This window comes from Dasypus novemcinctus, chromosome 6 (assembly GCF_030445035.2).
Source record: "Dasypus novemcinctus isolate mDasNov1 chromosome 6, mDasNov1.1.hap2, whole genome shotgun sequence".
NCBI lineage: Eukaryota > Metazoa > Chordata > Mammalia > Cingulata > Dasypodidae > Dasypus > Dasypus novemcinctus.
In genome coordinates this window covers 36154914-36170626 of record NC_080678.1, presented here as the reverse complement: position 1 = coordinate 36170626, position 15713 = coordinate 36154914, and the positions used below count along the sequence as shown (strand labels likewise).

The 15713-nt window shown below is 50.4% G+C and overlaps 1 non-coding gene across 1 annotated transcript; it reads right to left on the bottom strand.

Annotated features, from left to right (window-relative positions):
• Window positions 1-14921: 14921 nt before the first annotated feature.
• LOC111764147 (small nucleolar RNA SNORA1) lies at window positions 14922-15056 on the bottom strand. Its single transcript, XR_002796837.1, has one exon. It is a non-coding gene; the product is annotated as a small nucleolar RNA SNORA1 (small nucleolar RNA).
• Window positions 15057-15713: the final 657 nt, after the last annotated feature.

Genomic DNA, 15713 nt, shown 5'->3' with positions numbered 1-15713 from the left:
GCTTAGGGTATTTGGGGCTTGTACATTTGCATTGACAGGATTGCAAAAAACCACTCCCCAGAAGGCACCTGAGCTATGAGTCATCTCAGAGGATCTGGGCAAGTAGGAGGGGCACAAATCTGAGCCTAGGGATGTGGTCTCTTCTAGTTTTAGAACCTGCCCACAACTGGTTCTCTGTAAACCGGTCTGGAAGATCCTAAGACAGGAAGTACAGCCCTAGCGGGCAGGCTCCAAAGGGGTGTGGACTTAAAACCGGAAAGGAGGAGGTACCTGGGCCTCTCTCAGGGAGTGGCCCTCAGTTCCAAGAAGCAGAGTGCTCAGTTCCAAATAGCACCTTCCTTGCAGGTAGCGCTGGGCCCTGGTGAAGCGAGGCCTGACTGTAGCCAGGAAGAGCAGCTGAGCTCCAGAGGGTTTGCACCCCAGGGTGCTTCAAGGAAACCAGTCAGGGCAAAAAGAAATGGACTAGGATGAAGGGTGGGCTTCGGGGGCCAGAGAGGAGCCAAGTGTAGAGGAAAGACCAAAGGCATGGGTGGGTTTTTTTTTCTCTCCCCTCCCCAGTTTACCCACCCCCCACCCGGCTTTGCTGTCCGTATCCATTCGTTGTGTGACCTGTGTATCTTTTTGTCTTCTCTTCTCGTTTTCTCCTCCAGGCTTCACTGGGACTGGGGACCTCCAGTGTGGGAGAGAGGTTCCCTGTCGCTAGTACCACCTCAGTTCCTGGTTCCTGTTGCATCTTGCCTTGACTCTCCCCTGCATCTTTCTTCTGTTGCGTCATCATCTTGCTGCGCTGCTCGGCTGGCCTGGCTCACTGTGCAGACACGCCTTTACAAGGAAGCCCCGGGGATGGAACCAGGGTCCTCCCTTATAATACATGGAATCCCAATCGCTTAAGCCACAGACCTTTCCCGGCCTTGGTGTTTGACCAAATGGGTTCAAGTCCTTCCTCAGCCACTCCACTAGCTGTGTGATCTTGGGCAACTCACTTAACCTCTGTGAGCCTCTGTTTATTCCTTTGTAGAATGAAAACATGCTGTCCACATTGTCTTAATCCATGCTGTGGCAAGGATTAAGAGATGAAAAGTGTATGTAAAAGTGCTAAGCGCAGGCCTGACACACGGTAGGATCCAGCTCCAGGGGCCAGGTAAGAGGAGGTGGCTGAAGGCCAGGGCAAGAAGCCTGAAACCTAGGATAGGAAGATCTAGGGGGGCTGCCGGGACCAAGGCAGGTCCCAGAAAAAGAGCAGCTGCAAGCTGAAGTGCCTGCTCACAGTCAAGAGAACAGGATACAGTGGTTAGTGATCTGAAACTAGACTGCTTGGTTTGAATCGTACTAGCTGGGTGATCTACAGCAGATTTCTGTGACTCAGTTTCCTCATCTGTAAAACGGGGATGATACCAATATTGCTGTCTCTCTTGTGGGCTTATCATGAGGAGTGAATGAGTTAAAATTGGCAAAGAGTTTAGAATGGCACCTGGCACATAATAAACGCTTAATAAATGTATGCTAAATAAATGAGAGTACAGTAGGCTCCCGTGCAGACAGGGAATCAGCTCTGAGAAGGATGCGGGGGCAGCAGCAGGTCTCTCTGGCTGTGTGCTCAGCGCTTTTCAGGAGCCTGCTCTCTCGAATCCTTTTGGCCTGGGCATAGGAGCCCGGGGGCTAAGGTGTGGTCACCTTGGGAACAAGTGACCCTTGAAGTCATCAAGCTGCTCCTGCTCAAGGGTTTGTTACGGGAAACATGGATATCACTTCCTATGTTGCTGGTGGCATATGGACATTGGTGCCATCCTCCCTGGGTGATGTCACCGAAACCATGACACTGTTCTTTTGCTTCCATCAGATAATTTCACTTTGGGGACCATGTCCCAAAGAAATGAAAAAGTAAAGTTTTTTTTTTAGAAGAGTCACTTGAAGACTTTTCTTTTTTAAGATTTATTTTTTATTTATTTCTGCCCCCCCTCCCTGATCCCCCTGTTGTCTGCTCTCTCTGTCCATTCGCTGTGTGTTCTTCTGTGTCTGCTTGTATTCTCATTAGGCTGCTCCAAGAACCCATCCTGGGACCTTCCGGAGTAGGAGAGAGATGATTACTCTCTTGCACCACCTCAGGTCCCTGTTCTGCTACGTTTTATTTTCTTTCCTCTTTGTGTCTTTTCGCATCATCTTGCTGCACCAGCTATCTGCATCGGCCGGCACTCCTGCGTAGGGCTGCTTTTCCCACACGAGGTAGCATTCCCACGCAGGATGGCTCGCCTGCGCAGGGTCGTATTCCCGCACCCGTCGGCACTCTGGGCCAGCTTGCCCTCACCAGGAGTCCCTGGGCATCAAACCCTGCACTTCCTATGTGGTAGACGGGAGCCCAATTGGTAGAGCCACATCCGTTTCCCATGAAAAAATAATTTGTACAAAGATTTTTATAGCAACATTCTTAGCCAAGCCTGGGAAGCAACCCAAATCTCACCACCAGAGAAAGGGGTGAGCGGCTAGAGAACATCAGCACAAAGGAATAGTACACAGCCCCTCAAATTTCTAAATGTGCCAGAGATAAATAATGAGCTATAACAATATGTTACATTGCGAAGATGTTAAGAATTTGGAAGATGTCAATTCTCCCCCAGAAAATTTATCGACTTAATGCCCTACTCATCAAAATCACACAAGATATTTTCTCAGAACTCAGATAAAAAATGATTTCACATGAATGAGTAAATAGATGAACATATCAAATAATTGTCTAAAGAAGAGCAAGTGTGACCAAATATTAGAACATTTTGTTATAGGGTAACTAAATGGTAACCATGTGATGTTGGCATCAAAGTAGACATTTAAATCAGTGAGACAGGGAAGTGGATTTGGCTCACTTGATAGAGTGTCCACCTACCACATGGGAGGTCCAGGGTTCAAACCCCAGGCCTCCTGACCTGCGTGGAGCTGGCCCATGTGCAGTGCTGATGCGCACAAGGAGTACCGTGCCACGCGGGGGTGTCCCCCGTGTAGGGGAGCCCCAGGCGCAAGGAGTGTGCCCCGTAAGGAGAGCCGCCCCATGTGAAAAAAAGTGCAACCTGCCCAGGAGTGGTGCTGCATGCGTGGAGAGTTGACACAACATAAAAGAGACGCAGTTTCCCGGTGCCAGTGACAAGAATACAAGCGGACACAGAAGAAAACACAGTGAATGGACACAGAGAGCAGACAACTGGGGGGTGGGGAGGGAGGGTAGAGAAAAAAAAAATCAGTGAGACAGAATAGAGCCCAGAAATGGACCCAATGGCACCTAAGAATTTAATAGAGATATCAGAAAACAAAGGGGAAGGGGACATTACTCAATAAATGATGTTGGGAAAAGCTTTGCCACTTGAAAAATAAGTTTTTATAAGTTATTTTATACCAAAATGAGATGGATTAAAGGATTAAGATGACTACAAAGATGTGTGGATGCAGGGAAATATGTGTATGATGCAATGTTAAATACAAAAATTCAAAGAAGATTGTACGTTCTTACAGACTATGACTTGGAAAAGGTACAGTTATAAACCGTGATAAGGATCAAAGGATGAAACATGATTGGTGTAAAGAGTTAATGTTTCAAATGGATGGATTTTGTCTTTATTGAGAGGGTCAGAGTGCAATAAAATGGGGGTGGCGGGAGGAGAGGGATGGAAGTGTCAGCCCATATGAGAAATTGGTGCTGCTTATGGCAGGGACTCGACTGGGTCAGATGGAGGGAGCTGGCAGGAGAGGCCCAAGGCAGCTAGCATGGATGCTGGTCCCCCTTCTGACCTCAACCTAGGCTTTCCCGGCCCCAAGCCAGGCTCAGACACCTGCCAGTCCCTAGAGGCCAGACTGCTTGGGTCCCAATTCCAGGTTCCACTTAAACCTGGGTGGCCTTGGACCAGAAATTAACCACTTGGAGCCTCAGTTTTCTCATCTGTAAAATGGGGATAATAATAGCTCCCATTCCTAGTTATTCTGAGGATTAAGTGAGCGGATGTAAAGTCCACAGAACAGAATCTGGCACAGAGTAACTTCTCAGTAAAAGTTGGTTGGGACTGGGGTTGGGGTGGAGAGGGCCCTCGGGGAGGAGGCAGAGAATGGTGCTTGATGTCTCTGAGGTCCACGTCTTCCAGGCCCCTGGATGGTTTTGAAGCTGAGCTCCCCTGGCTTTCTCCCACATCTCAGTGGATGAGTCAGGGGAGACTTAGCCAAGTGCTGGCCCACAGGGCTCAGCTGCCCCCCAAGGGGTCCAATGCACCCCTGCTGCCCACCAGGGACTGAGACCAGGCCAGGGCACCCCCAGGGATGCAGGGAAAACAGGCATCGTGCTGGGGAGATACAGAAGGCCAGTTTCTGGGCACTTGGCCGCAGCCACGTCTCCCTGGACAGAAGCAGCTGCCCTGGCCATGGAGCAGCCCGTACTCTTGCTGCGTCCTGCTTGGAAGCTTCTCACCGTGGCCGTTCCTCCAGCAATCGCTCCCTTCAACCAGGCTCACAGGAAGATGGGGGTGCTTCTCTTCAACGGTCTTTCTCTCTTCCTCTCCTGAAGTCAGGGACAGATGGGGTGGCAGGAGCAGGAGGGGTCATGGCCTGTTTCCTGTCACCTTCTCCCACGTGTCCCTCACATATAAACGTGGGAGTCTCCTTATCTTTGGGTGAAAAACTTGTGTTTATTATCCACTCCCAGCGAACTGTTTTGAGCTTTGCTCTGAGCCAGGCACTGTGCCATGTGCTGAGCAGGACAGGTCCCCCAGGAAAGGGGTTTAGGAGGAGCACCCCAGGAGTCAGGCCCAGCCATGCTCTCATTTCTGTCCAAGCCAGAATCAACCACTTCTCATACTTTCTGGGATTCCTAAAGACTGTAGGTTTCCTCGTGTTTGTTATTTTTCCTAACCTGCTTGCCTTTAGTTGCTGGTGATCAGAAAAACAAGCAGGGAGCAGGTGTGGCTCAAGCGGTTGAGTGCCTGCTTCCAATGTACGAGGTCCTGGGTTCAACCCCCGGTACCTCCTAAAAACAAAAAACAAGCAAACCAAGTCTTAAGCGTGAGAAAGGAGATGTCTGCTTGTTTCAGAGCTCGGGAGTTGAAGAGACCCTGGAGGGGCTGCTGAGAAGAATCCAGGGAGAGCCAGAGGGCAAGCTCTCCTCCTTGTCCCCACCCATGCGCTGTGACCCTCACCCTTTCCCCAGGGCTCCAACTCCCTTTCCACACCCTGCACCCCCTTCCCATATATCCCTCCTCCTCCCTCCAACCCCTTCTCCCTTTCCATGCCCCCTACCCTCATCCGGGTCCTCAGGGCCCCTCCAACTCCTGCTCCCCTGGGGAGTCTGGCCTTGGGCCTGGGGTGCAGAGAACTTGGGCCCCCTGAGCAGTCCTCTCCCTAATAAGCATTAGTTCTGGGATGAGCCCTGACCTCCAAGGGTCAAAGGTGGCAGTTTTATTTACTCACAGCCGTGCTCTCGCTGCCCCAGTCCTTTCATCATTTTTTATCATGGAAACAGCCCAGTGGCCACAGGCGCCCTGAGAGACTACCCCCCACCTTCTTTCCTCCCCCCTCCAGCTCCCCCCCCCCCCCCAGACACTTGCAGCCCTCCAATAAGGGCTCAGATTTCTCAACAAAGTACAGCTTTGCTCTCAGGACAGTTTTCAGCTGTCGACTTGCTCACATTCCTGTCTCTTTGGAGCCTGACCCAGAGAACCCGGGAGTCTGCCAGCATGTGTGGAGCGGGTGCTGGTGTGGGGGCCTGGGGGGCCTGTTGGGAGAGTGGACGTGTGTGTGTGAGACAACCTGGGCATGGGTGACAAGGAAGTCTCCTTGTGTCTGTTTCGAGAATGCACTTACGTGTGTGAGAACCAGTGCATGTGTGAGTGTGAGTTTATATACACACACATATGTCATTGTGAGTGCAACCGGTGGTCATATGAGTGTGTCTGAGCGAGGTATACATGTCTATGCATGTGTAAATGTGAACTTTTGTATATGTGAGAGTGCCTCTATGAGAACTGGTTTGTGTGTGAGACAGTGGCTGAGTGTACTTGTGCACGTGTGTGTGTATGGTACACACATCAATAAGTATGAGTGTGCGCATGCACATGGGAATCCGGGTATGTGTTTTGCTTGTGTGTATGAACAATGTGTGAACACTGAGTGTGCACACTTGTGTTGGAACCATATGCTCATGAGCCTGCCTGCATGTGAGCTCTTATCAGTGTGTCTGCATTTCTCTGTAAGAATGTTTAAGATGGTATGTCTTGGGAAGCGGACTTGGCCCAATGGATAGCGCGTCCGCCTACCACACGGGAGGTCCACGGTTCAGACCCCGGGACTCCTTGACCCGTGTGGAGCTGGCCCATGCGCAGTGCTAATGCATGCAGGGAGTACCCTGCCACGCAGAGGTGCCCCCGCGTAGGGGAGCCCCACACACAAGGAGTGCGCCCTGTAAGGAGAGCCGCCCAGCGCGAAAGAAAGTGCAGCCTACCCAAGAATGGCGCCGCACACATGGAGAGCTGACACAACAAGATGACACAACAAAAAGAAACACAGATTCCCAGTACCACTGATAAGGATAGACATGGTCACAGAAGGACACAGAGCAAATGGACACAGAGAGCAGACAACCGGGGTCAGGAAGGGGAGAAAAAAAAAATCTTAAAAAAAAAAATAGATGGTATGTCTGATGGGCTATAGTTAACATTACATTCATAAAAACGTTCTTCTATGAATTATAACAAATGTACCTCACTCGTGCAAGGTGTTAATAATAGGCTGATATATGGGAACACTGGACTTTATAATTTTATTCATGATATTTCTGTAAACCTACAACTTCTCTAATGAAAAAATTTTTAATACATTTTTAAAAATGTGTGTCTGCACTACATGGAGAGATCTCAGAACTACAATGTGAACAGCAGAAGCCAGAAACAAAGTACTCTATGATTCCATTTCTATAAAGTATAAAGACAGGCAAAGCTAACGTGGTGCAAGAAGTCAGAGCAGGGTCACCCTCGGGGGGCATTTTGCCTGGGAGGGGTACGTCGGGGTTCCCGATCATGTTCTACTTTTTTATTAGGATGCTATTTATGTGGGTGTGTCCACTTTATGAAAAATAACTGAGCTCCATACTCATATATAATTAAGAAGCATATATCTAATTTATGCTCTTTCTGGATATATGCTATAGTCAATAAAAAGTTTACCAAAAATTAGAACATGGGGAGTGTCCCCTGTCCCTCCCCGCACGCCCCGCACACATCCGCACGAGGTTCACCTTCTCCGATGCTCCTGCGCCCTCCTCCTCACCACTCCTCCCGCCCGCGAAGGAGAAGCTGCCTGGGCGTGTGTGGGTTGAATTGTGCCCCCCCTGCCCCTGGGATATGTTGAAGTCCTAATCCCCCGTGCATGTGAATGGGGCTTTATTTGGAATTTGGGGTTTCGTGGCTCTAGTTAATGAGGTCATTGTTGATTAGAATGGACCCTAAATCCAATACCACTGGTGTCCTTGTAAGAAGAGGAGGGGACGCAAGGAGACCCAGACACACCGGGAAGAAGGCCATGGGAAGATGGGCAGAGACCGGGCGCTGAGCTACCAGCCAAGGAGCATGACGGCTCGCTGGCACCCACCCGCTAGAACCAGGAGAGAGGCGGGACGGGGTCCCCCTCAGAGTCCCAGCTGACCCGTGGTTTCTGGACTCCAGGACTGTGAGAGAATAAACTTCTGTTTGGAGCCACCCAGTCCGTAGCACTTTGCTACACGCACAGCCCTAGGGCTATGCAAGACGCACGCGCATCAGGGCCTCCAGGCTGAGTGTCAGGAGGTGCCCAAATCACAGCTGCCCTCCAAGCTTCTCCTGCTCCCCAGCCCTCCTGCTCGCCTCCACCCCTCCCTTCTTGGCCTCCCCCTGGGACTCAGTGACCCCCCTCTAAGGCAGTGCCCCTGGGACAGAGCTGTGATGGGGAGACCTGGCCCCACCCTTCAAGAGGCCCCAAGCTGGAGTTCTGCTTCTGGGGACCCCCATTTCAAGGAGTGTGTCAGGTTCAGATGTGCCCACCAAGGGGGCAGGACTAGAAGGCCAGCTTCTCTACAGAGGGACAAAACACACACGGGGCGAGTGGGTGACGGCAAGGCATTAGTCAAGGATGGCTTTTGGGGAAAGAAAAGCCTTAAGAGGGCCTTTCCCTGGAGACCCCCTCAGGTGGACCTGGCCCCACAATTTAAGCTCCCAGGGTCTGGTTTCTTTTTTTTTAAAGATTTATTTTTTATTTATTTCTATCCCCTTCCCGCCGCCCCCCCCCCCAGTCGTCTGTTCTCTGTGTCCATTTGCTGCGTGTTCTTGTTTTTTTTTTGTCCGCTTCTGTTGTTGTCAGCGGCACGGGAATCTGAATTTCTTTTTGTTGCATCATCTTGTTGTGTCAACTCTCCGTGTGTGCAGTGCCATTCCTGGGCAGGCTGAGCTTTGTTTTGCCCTGGGTGGCTCTCCTTACCGGACGCACTCCTTGCGTGTGGGGCTCCCCTACGCGGGGGACACCCCTGCGAGGCACGTCACTCCTTGCGCGCATCAGCACTGCACATGGGCCAGCTCCACACAGGTCAGGGGGGCCCGGGGTTTGAACCACGGACCTCCCATGTGGTAGACGGACGCCCTAACAACTGGGCCAAGTCCGCTTCCCAGGGTCTGGTTTCTTAATCTGCCAAATGAGAGACGCTTTCTAAGTTCCAGCACTGTCCCTGCATGATTGTCTGTGCTTGCATGTATCTGTGTGTACACGAGCCCACCAGACATGTGTGTGCCTGTGCGTGTGATTGTGCAAGCACATGAGTCTGTGTGTGTGTGCATTCACGGACAGGTGCTCATGTTCAATGGGGGAAGTGAAGTAAGTACATCCTTTCAAATTATTGTATCCTACGATTCCCATAAATTCTTGCCTGACCCCATGTCCCAGTTTGGGGTTCAGAACCTCCGATTTCTGCAGGTTTACACAGGAAGGGGGCTACGCCTTGGAGAAGGGAGGGTTGGCCTCTCTCAGCTCCCCGATCTCCCTCCAGGCTGGGATCTCACTCCAAACACATTTGATGCCCTTCGCGGGCGCCTGCCTTGGCACCCCGAGGAGCTCGGCTCTCTTGGCTCTATCCCAGACCAGATCCCTCTCCCCAAGTCAGGGCCCCTCCCACCCCCTCCCAAACCTGTTCAACCCGCTGGACAGCCCAGCGTCTCCCAGAGGTGCCCCTCTTCCAGGGAAAAGCCCTCCCTCCAGAATCAGGAGGGCGGCAAGAGCTGGGAGTGAGGTAGGTGGGGCCAGCAGGGTGACCCTTCAGAAGTGGGTGGCAAATTAGGCCTACCCCGGCCAGAAGCTGCCGGCAGGCTGACCTTCACCAGCAGAGGCCCTTCCCTCTTGCCCCTTGTCTGTAGCACCTGCTCCCCTGAACTCAGAGTGGCCTCCATCTCCCCACTCCACCTTCAATGTCTCTGTCGTCCCTCCTGACTCAAGGGACACTTTATCTGTGTGGCCGGGGGGAGGGGACATTTGAGGCAGTGCCAGCCCCAGGAATGTCCTGGAAGCATGAAAGGGATGGGTGCTGTATGTGAGCCCCCTTCACCTTCCCAGGCAGGGGCGCTGGCTCTGGCCTCTCAGCAGAGTGACCCCATTTTCTTCAAGCACCCATATCCCCACAGTAGGTATCTACAAACAGACCAAAAGGACAGACAGACAGACAGACCCAGCCATCTCAAGCTCCTCCTCCTTGAGGAGAAGAAGGGCCAAGAGAGGTTCCTCCTTTTCAGGGGATAAGAAACGCCAATATGTGTACACATAGACACAAAATAAACAACATTTACTGAGCACTTACTATGTACCGGGAGGTGTTCTAGGAGTTTTACAAAACGTAGTTCATTTTAGGCTTTACAGCCATCCTATAGATTAGGCATATTCATTCCTTTTTAAGATAGGGAGACTGGGACACAGAGAGATTACGTAACTTGGCCAAGATTCAGGATTCAAACCCAGGCAACACGGCTGCTGAGCCTGAGCTCTTCCCCACCACCTACAACACCTGCATAATTATCCTTAAGAATATACACTCCTACTCACACTTAGGGCAAGTCATCTCACATGCATAATTTCCAGAGAAATACATCATTATCCAGATGTTAATCATAACTAATATTCATACCACAATTTATTTACAAATTACTCTCGCACCTAAACGCAATACCCACCGAAGGAGAGATTGGCACGCACTTGACAGATATCAATTAAGGCGGATATTTACCAGTTCAACCAGGGGGCAGACAATTGGCTAGAAGCGCTTCATCTTTTCTCCTTTTTTCCTTCCTTTCTTTAAATAAAAGTAAAACATGCTCAGTAGTAACGGTGCAAAGGGGTATAAAGTAGAGAGTTAAAATGCCCCTTCCTCCTCCTTGTCTTCCCATTCCCAAAAGAAATCACCATTAACAGTTCCTTTGTCTACCCCCCAAGAAATTGTCTACAGACACACAAGCACATAGCATTAGAGGTTCTCCACAGCTTCTAATCCTTGCAACAAAATCCTTGCAGAGAAGTTCTTAGCCTCGTCTTAACAGATGAAGAAGCACTTAAAAGAGGGGAGCTCTCCTGGGTCATGGGGGCTGTAAGTGGAGCAGTTAGGATTCCAGCCAGGTCTCCCTGACCTAGAACCTGTGCCGTGTCCCCTTCCACCCACCCCGGGGCCACACGGTGATGGCTAGACCACGGCGAGGGGCTCCGCCCCCACCAGCACCAAGGCTCTGCTGCTCCAGGCCTCCTAGGGTGGGTGAGGGGCCGCGCCAGCAGCAGACACGCCCCTTGGAAGCTCAGTCCAGGGGAGGACTTGCTGAGCGGAGCCCAGCTGCGGAGGTGGGCAGGGGAGCAGCCCGCAAGGCGAGGAGACTCCTGCGGGGCCACACCGGCCAAGGGACAGGCTGCCAGGCAGCCCCTCTCGAGTCCACAACCTCCTTGAAGGTTCTGGAGAGCTGCAGGGGGACAGGCCTCGGTCTTCGCAGCCCCTCCCTGCCAGGGACACAGGCGCAGGGGAGGGGGGCCGGGGCTGCAGAGAGAAGAGGGATGGTTAGGGAACAACTCCAGCCCTTACCCCCTCCCTCTGGGAGAGGGGCCTGAGCAGCAGCAAGGAAAGTACTTCTTACAGATGAAGGGAAGGTCCTGGAAGCTCTCCACCACTGCCAGGACCCCTTCTGGGTCAGTTTCCAGAGCGGGGGGGCCCCCCGGCCCCTCCTCAGCTCCTCGTTCACACTGTCCCTGGGGACAAGGCCCGGGAAACGCGAGTTGCCAGGCCTTAGCCACAAATGCAGCCGCAGGCACTGCGCACACCTCCCGGCTGGCCGGGGCGGTGGTGCCAGGGCCTCTGACACAGGCGGCAGGAGCTGTCCCTGCTGGGTCCTGCTATGCCTCTGGCCAGAGGCCCAGGCCTTACACTTCGTGTCCTCGTGTGGAATCTGGAGAATGGGCCAGGGTCACCTACCCTCCTCCAGGCCTCAGGGGACACCCTGGATCCTCAATGCGTGCCCCCTTCCTGTCTGGTCAGGAGGGAGCTTGCATCGGGGATTTGCAAGATCTGTACTCAGTGGAGGGAGAGGAGGCCTTTGGACAAGGCTTGGGAAAGCGAGAGGAGGGACTGAGTTTGGGCCTCACCTCCCCACAGCCCCCGGGCCAAGCTGACTCCGTGGTCCCCAAGGCAGGCCCCCTGAGAGCTCTCCCTCCCTCCTTGGCACACTGCAGAGCCTCCCCAGGTCCCCATCGCCTCCGGAGTCATGGCCACACCCCGGCCTGGATGACTCCCTTGGAAGCCCCACAGCTCTGCGTACAGGGCAGGTGGGGGGGTTCCCACTTCTGTCTGTCCACTGCGATAGCACTGGACGGGGAGCCAGAGGGCAGGAGACTGTGCCCAGCTTGGCTTCTAGCTGAGTGGAGGGTTGTGGACAAGTCACTTCCCCTCTCTCTGAGCCTCAGTTTACTTATCTGTAAGATACAGGCGTTGGACTCAATTTGGAGTCACAAGGGTCTGGGAATGAGCTGGGGTGGGTGGGGGGTGGCGATGGGTGTTCTGCCTGTTGCGCTGAGCAGGACGTCTTTCCAGGGAGCTGGGGAACACTGGGGAAGGTAGAGACCCCCGAAAAGGATATTATTGGCCAAGAAAGAGAGGATGCGTGTGTTACGAGTGCATTTATGAGTGTGATGTGGCGTGTACACGTGTGCACGGGGCATGAAGACGTGCGTGGGTGTCTGTGTTTGCACAGCAGCAGCTAATTGATCCCTCCCTCCCCGTTGGGGTGGGGAAAGGGGCTGAGAAGGCAGTCACTCATTAGGAGGCAGCTAATGGGCCCAAATGGCCGTGTCAGCAAAGGTTGAGCTCAGATGAGCTTCCTCCTGAAGGGGGAAAGGGGGAGATGTAGCCAGGGAAGAGGAGGGGAGACGAGAGAAAGGCAGAGGGAGAAGAGGGGAAAGAACGAGGCTTTCCCAGGAGAAACTCTAAGGATGGCAATGTCCTGGCTGAGTCTCCAGTAATGAAGACTTCACCTGCGAGGAGAAAAGGCTTCATGAGCAAGGGAAGTGGAGGGTGGAAGAATTGGAGTGGGGGAGAGTGGGGGAGAGTGGGGAGGGAAGTATACCTGCACCCACACAGAGGTGTGGGCAATGCGAGCACAAGGCGTCCGCCTTCACAGGGGACACCTGTGACTACACCAGGGAACACTTACACCTGCACCGGGGACACTTACACTTGCACCAGGGGGACACCTACAACTACACTGGGGAACACGGGGGGGACACTTACACCTGCACCGGGGGAGACTTACACCTGCACTGGGGAAACACCTGCGCTGCACCGGGGGAACACCTGCACCTTCGCTGGAAGAACGCCGCCTCTGTGTCAGGAGACAAAAAGGAGGCAGACCCGCCCCTGACCCCAGGGGCTGACCTGCTAGTTGGGGGTTACGGTGGAGGGCACCACGCACAGAGGGCTCGGCGGGGTGTGGCCCAGGCTGTCCTGGAAGGATGCCTCGTATATCAGGGGCACACGAAGAGGTGCCTCTCAGGGCACGTCCTGGGGGCATCACCCGCTGTTCTCTTTGGAGTCGTGTTCACACCAGGTGTGGAAGGGACAAGGCCAGCATGCCATGCTTCGCTAAGGTGTGCCCTGGGTCGGCACCCCCTCACGTCACTTCCGCCCCTAGCCCCACCTTTACCACACCAGACACCATTGCTTACACATCCTCTCACTTCTCAATCCTGAAAACGCCAGCCATATACCTTGATACTAGCCCATCAGGCTCATAGTCCAGATACCTCACCAATGGTGATGAGGTATTGCAAATAGAGCTCGGAGGCTTTACAACAAGGTTATTTCTATGACACACCATTTACAAAGTAGGTTTCAGGTAAAGTAAAGGGCCAACTATAAACGTGTTAGAAAAATATAAATTAATCATTTCAGATTAGAGAAGGCTGTTTAAAATAAGGCACAAAATACTAATACAAAAGCCATAAAGGAAAACATTGACAAGTATTCTACATCTAAATTTAAAAGTGGTGTACAAAAAGAGATCATAAATAATATTGTAATAACACTGAAAGACAAGCAAACATGACTTGCTCCAGAATGAAGAATTCCAATGCATGATGAAAAAAAAATTTTTTTTACGATTTTTAAAAGTCCAATAGAAAAATGGGCAAAGTATATGAACAGGCAATTCACAGAAAAAGAAGTACAATTTTAAAAATACAATTAACAGAATAAATGTCCAATAAACTTAGAAAAATATGTTCAACATTTGGGAAATGCAATCCTGATTAGAGAAATGCAAATTAAAACAAACACATGATTTGTTTTTCCTTGATCCATTAATTAGCGAAAATTCAAAAGATTGAATCCAACATTGGAGAGAATGTGTGTGAGTTGTCTCATCTACTCTTGGTAGAACCATAAACTGGTTCAGCTTTTTTAGAGGGTTCTTTGGCACTTTAAATTAACATGTTCATCTTTGTCCTAGCAATTTTATTTTTATATATCCACTATCCTAATGAAATATTCACATCTGCCCAAAGAACTACATACCAGAGCGTTCACAGAGCATTTATAACAATGAAAAATTGGAAGCAACCTAACAATCCAATGGCAGGGGAATGCTAAATAAACAATGGCTTCCAAGCTATAGAATACTTAAGGCACAGCAGTTAAAAATAACAAGGTATATCAATATGCACTGGATATGGAAAAATCTCCAAGCTCTATTTGCAATTGGAAAAGCAAATTGTAGAAAAATAAGAATACTTGTATTAAAGAAAAAAAGCTACATGCTTCTTTATGTATAATACATACATGAATGTAAATCATAGAAAATGATCTAGAAGGATATACAGAAAACTAGCCACTGCAGGGATCTATGGTAAGAATCCTGAGATTGGAAGGGGTGCTTCATCTGTATTTCTTACAGCAAGAATGCATTCATGTCTTGCTTTTTTTTTACAGTGTAAAAAGTATTTTTATTATGTGTAGCATATTATAAGTTAATGAATTTTTGTTTACAGAATTCAACATGTGATCATTCCACTGTTTAATTATCTAAGTCAACTTAGTTCCTCTGAAGCTTGAAACAAGATTTATCTTCATGATAGCCCTTTTAAAAAGAATCCACAACTGTCGTCAGCCTTGTCACAATCCTTCTAGCTGGGCTTCTTTTCATCTCCATTTGTGTATGGACATATTGATGTATACTTCAGAAACTCCCCACCTATTTATTAGAATTCTTGGACCTTAATTTCTTCAAATTATCCACTTCAAGTCCCTAGAAAGAGTACATTTGTATTTTGGCCAATGATCTAAAATGTACTAGCCTTTAATCTGTTTATAATATTGAAAAGTCTTGTTATATCCATTTTTTAATTCATGACCTTAGCAAAAAAATTGTTACAAGTCTCACTGACACCACTACAATAAATTTACTGTGATGGAAGCATAACCCAGTGTCTCAATTTAGTCACAATAGCAGTTCTGGACACCATGATCCACTGCGCCCATTCTCAAAAGGAATGAGGCTTTCATGGCTTACTTTTGAAGTTTAAGGAATTTTAATAAATACATGTTAGATGAATCAAAGAAGGGATCATGAGTGAGACAAACAGGACATATACACAAACACGACCTGAAGATTTTTATCCATTACAGGAAGCAGCAATTCTGGTTGGCCGATGTCACAAGGAGTTGTCTTCCAGTAGAGCCCTCCTGGAATGTTAAAACTGGGGGTGTGTCCAGACTGACTGGGCTCCAGTTCCTTATTTTATGGAGGTAAGAAAAGGGCAGCGGATGTGGCTCAAGTGGTTGCGCATCTGCTTCCTACATGGGAGGTCCCAGGTTTGGTCCCTGGTGCCTCCTGAAAACAAAAAGGCAAACAGTAAGCAAACAAATGAAAAAACCAACTCAGGGGAGCCAGTGTGGCTCAGTGGTTGAGTGCCAGCTTCCCGCATACAGGGTCCTGGTTTCAATCCCTGGCTCTGATACCTAAAAAAAAAAAAAAAGATGGCCACAAAATGTTCACGGAAGGCAGAGAAAGTGGCAAGCTGACTGCCTATAATTTTGTAATTTGCCATCCTAGGGAGAAGCCCAGTCCCAAGGGCTCCTGACTGTACCCACAGTCCATGGATTCAGTCGCAGTAATTCATCTGACAAATGTCAAGTGACCGCTGGCACGACAGCC